Genomic DNA, 4,112 nt, shown 5'->3' on the forward strand with positions numbered 1-4,112 from the left:
TATTTCAGAATCCCCTTCCCCTCCCCCATTTCTGAAGAAGGGTCTAGACCCGAAACGTCAGCTTTCCTGCTCCTCCTCTGCTTGGCCTGCTGTGTTCATCCAGCTCGACACCTTGTTATCTCAGATTCTCCAGCATCAGAAGTTCCTACTATCTCTAAGTTCTTTCTGATGTGTTTCACATGATGTAACTTGCAAATTCCGAACAATGTCACAAAATTTCACCCTGTGCCAATATTAGGCAGTTTTGGTATAGGAAGATTCTTGAACTACTGCATTCCTTGTGCTGTGGGTTTGCCCACAGAGTTACTAAGGAGGCAGTTCCAGGATTTGGCTTTGTTGACAGTACAGGAACAGTAACGATTTCAAGACAGAATTCTCTGTGACTCATAGGCGTTGGCTGATCCCATGCGCTTGCTATTCTTATACTTCAATCTCGTTGCAGTCACAGTTTGAAGCGTGCCATTGAAGGAGCTTTGGAGAATCGCTGCAGTGCATCCGGTAGATTTGATTTGATTTGGTTTACTATTGTTGCATGTACCTAGGTACAGTGAAAAGTTTTGTTTTGTGTGCAGTACAAGCAGATTGTACCATACAAAGTGCATTTGGGAATAGAACAGAACAAAGAATACAATGTTACAGCTGCAGAGAAGGTGCACAGAGAGCGAGATCAACATTAAATTTAAAGTGAGAGGTCCATTCAGATGGTATATGGTGTTGTATTTTTGCACTAATGGTGGAGGGAGTGATATTTTTAAATGGTGAATGGAATGTTATTGAAGAAAGCTATTTTATTCTGAATGCTTTGGACTTCTTACATGTTGTTGGAGTAGCTTTCATACCAGCAAGTGTGAGTTATTCCATCATAGATATTTAACTCTGGTTGGTGTACAGACTTTGAGTAATCAGAAAGATAGTTGCTAGCCCTAGATTCCTAGCCTGTCACCTGCTATTGTAGCCATTGTATTTATGTCTCTGGTCAGTGGCAATCCCCAGAATGTTGGTGATGGGGGAATCCAACTATAGTAATGCAGTGAGTGCACAGGGTGGGGTGGTTAAACATTTTGTTGTTGGAGATGACACTACACTTCCTGTCACATGAGTGGCATGAATGTTACTTGCCACTACACAGCCAAAATTGAATATTGTCCTAGTCTTTCTGAGGTGTTACAAATGGGATTGAACACTGGCAAGGATCTCAACTTCTGACATGAAGATAGAGCAAAGGTTATTAATAAAGCAGCTGAAGATGGTTGAATCTAGGTCACTGCCTGAGAAACTCCAGCATTGATATCCAGGGAAGAGATGATTGGCCTATCACGACCACAGTCTTCTTGCCTTGTATTAGCAATGACTTCAGCCAGTGGAGGCATTTCCTCTAATTCACATTGACTTCCATCTTTTTTGGGCTCTCAGTCAAATGCTGTATTAATATCAAGGGCAGTCATTCATCCTTTAATTTCTAGCATTTTTGCCCATGTTTGGACTAAGGTTGTAATGAAGTCTGGAGCCTGGTGGAACCCAACCTTAGCATTAATGACAAGCTTTTGCTGAGCAAGTGTAAGTGCAAGCACAGTTTTGTAACGCTTTCTTTCATTTTGCTAATGATGATAAAAGAAAGAGTGGGTTGATTAGGAAGCCGAAAGGGTATTTATACATGGTGGCTGGTGCGTGGCCATGGATTGAATGTACAATTTGAATCTGTAAAGAAAGTTGTTGTAGAAGTTGAAGTAGTTAAGAAATTCAAATGATTTTAAATTGATAAGGATGAGATATTAGCTAGGCTTTCTGTACTGAAATTTCATAGGGTACTGGAATCAAATAAGATGCATCAAGAGGAAGTGAGAATAGCCCTAATTTTCCAGTCTTCCTTGGACTCAGGGTGATGTCAAAGGACTAGAGCCTTGCAAATTATACCCTCTCTCAAAAAAAGGGTGGAAATCTAAGCCTGGCAACTACAGACCAGTTAGTTAGACCTTGGTAGTGGGATACTTCCACAAATGCTAACTTAGGGCAAAGTTAATTGTCACTTGGACAAATGTGTGTTAATTAAGGAAACCCAGGACAGATTTATGGGAAAATCGTGTTGAATTAACTTGCTTGAGCATTTGAAGAGGTAACAGAGAGGTTTGATGGGGGTAATCCCATTGAATGTGCTGTATCTTACCTTCAAAAAGACATTTGGTGACAACAGGCTTGTGAGAAAAGCTACAGTTTGTGTAATAACAGGAATGCAGACATGGATTCAAAATTGTTTGAGTGACAGAACCAAGAGTTGTTTTGAGACTAAAGTAAGGTTTATAATGGAGTTTCCCAGGAGTTGGTGTTAGTACCTTGCTTTTCCAAACATATATATTAAAATGTGGGAGGTGATGGCCTAGTGGTATTAACACTGAATTGTTAATCCAGAGATCGAGATAACATTCTGGGAACCCAGATTCAAATCTCGCCATGGCAGATGGTGGAATTTGAATTCAATGAAATATCTGGAACTAAGAATCTAATGATGACCATGAATTGATTGTCACAAAATCCCATCTGGTTCACTAATGTCGTTTAGGGAAGGAAACTGCCATCCTTACCTGGCCTGCCCTCCATACCCACAGCAATGTGGTTGACTCTCAACTGCCCTCTGGGCAATTAGCGATGGGCAATAAATGCTGCCTAGCCAGCGACGCCCTCATCCCATTAATGAATAAAGAAGAAAAAAATCCAAGATGTTGGTGTACAGGCCACAATTTCAACATTTGTGAATCAAACTAGGAAGTTTTGTGAGTTATGACATGGTGGTATAGAACTTCAAAACAACATAGATAGGTTGATGGAATGGGTGAATAAGTGGAGAAGAAACTTAATGCACAGAAATACAAAATGATTCATTTTGGGAGTAAGAATGCAGAGACAATACAAACTGAAGGGTACTGAAAGAGAATGCGAGAGCAAAGACACCTGGGTTTATGTTGAAGGTGACAGGACACATGGAGTGAGTAGTTAATACAGCATACAGAATTCAACTAGGCTTTGCTTTGATGATTACTTCTCATTGTGAGTATTCTATATGTTGAAAGCCAGCATTTTGTGAAATGGCAATATTGTAACATTCAGCCAAGAGTAGTTAGGTGGTAACATTCAATTTTGCCCTGCGATAGGACAAATATGAGCAAGGTTTATTGAAATTTTAGTTGGACACTCAGGGTGGTTCAGAGGTCACCGAAAAGCAACTGGTGGTCACAAATAGTTGGAAGAGGGGACAAGTGCAGATTCCATGTTTAAGTGCTGATTTTAGCTTCACTGAATCTAGTTACACTGAGCTAGACTGAGGGATCCTCTTATTCTATGGGTCTGTGTACTTGGGATCCCAGGGAGAAGTCAAAATCAGTTAAATAGTTCAATGTACTTGGGGTTCAGGAACGAGCACATGGAAAGATTTATTTTGTTGGAGCTGGCTTGTGAGTGGCTCAAAAGCCTCAGCATTTAATCAGCAATTCAGCTGAGACAATGGGGTTGAAAGGCCATAAGCAGTATTTACTTGAATCAATTGGGCAAAATTTGAAAATCCAAGGGCAGTTTTTAGATTGATGAAGCCAGCATTCAATGAAGAGCTGGATTTTTTACCTGTGAATAAGTGCTCAAGTGCACAAATTGAAGTATGGGGAAGAGTGGATCCAGGAAAGGCAGGTGATCAAGCATAACACGAGCAGTCATTTAGATAGTCCATGACAGAGCAGCTTTTGAGAAGGAGTTTCAAGGCCAGATCAGCAAAATTGAAAATTACAATCACCTTAGGTTTAATGATACTTGATAACTCATTAAAAGGCAGGAAAGTGGAGTTGAGGCCAAGATTAAAGGTTTAGAGGGATATGGGTCAAACACAAGCAAATGGGACTAGTTTAATTTGGGAAATCTGATTTCAAGAGAGTCAGGGGGCAGAGTTGAGTATGGTGGCCATCACCAAGGAAAAGGTGCAAGTAAAACCGATTGGCCTGAAGGTGGACAAATAACCTGGACCAGATGGACTTCACCCCAGAGTTCTAAAGGAGATAGCTGAAGAGATAGTGGAAGCATTAACGGTGATCTTTCAGGAATCTCTAGAGTCTGGGCGGGGGGGGGGGGGG

The 4,112-nt window shown here is 40.9% G+C and overlaps 1 protein-coding gene across 1 annotated transcript in view; it reads left to right on the plus strand.

Moving 5' to 3' along the window:
- Positions 1–4,112, plus strand: part of adgrb2 (adhesion G protein-coupled receptor B2) — a 683,435-nt gene that overhangs the window by 496,406 nt on the left and 182,917 nt on the right. The window lies entirely within an intron of this gene.

This window comes from Rhincodon typus, chromosome 27 (assembly GCF_021869965.1).
Source record: "Rhincodon typus isolate 14 chromosome 27, sRhiTyp1.1, whole genome shotgun sequence".
In the NCBI taxonomy this organism is placed as follows: domain Eukaryota; kingdom Metazoa; phylum Chordata; class Chondrichthyes; order Orectolobiformes; family Rhincodontidae; genus Rhincodon; species Rhincodon typus.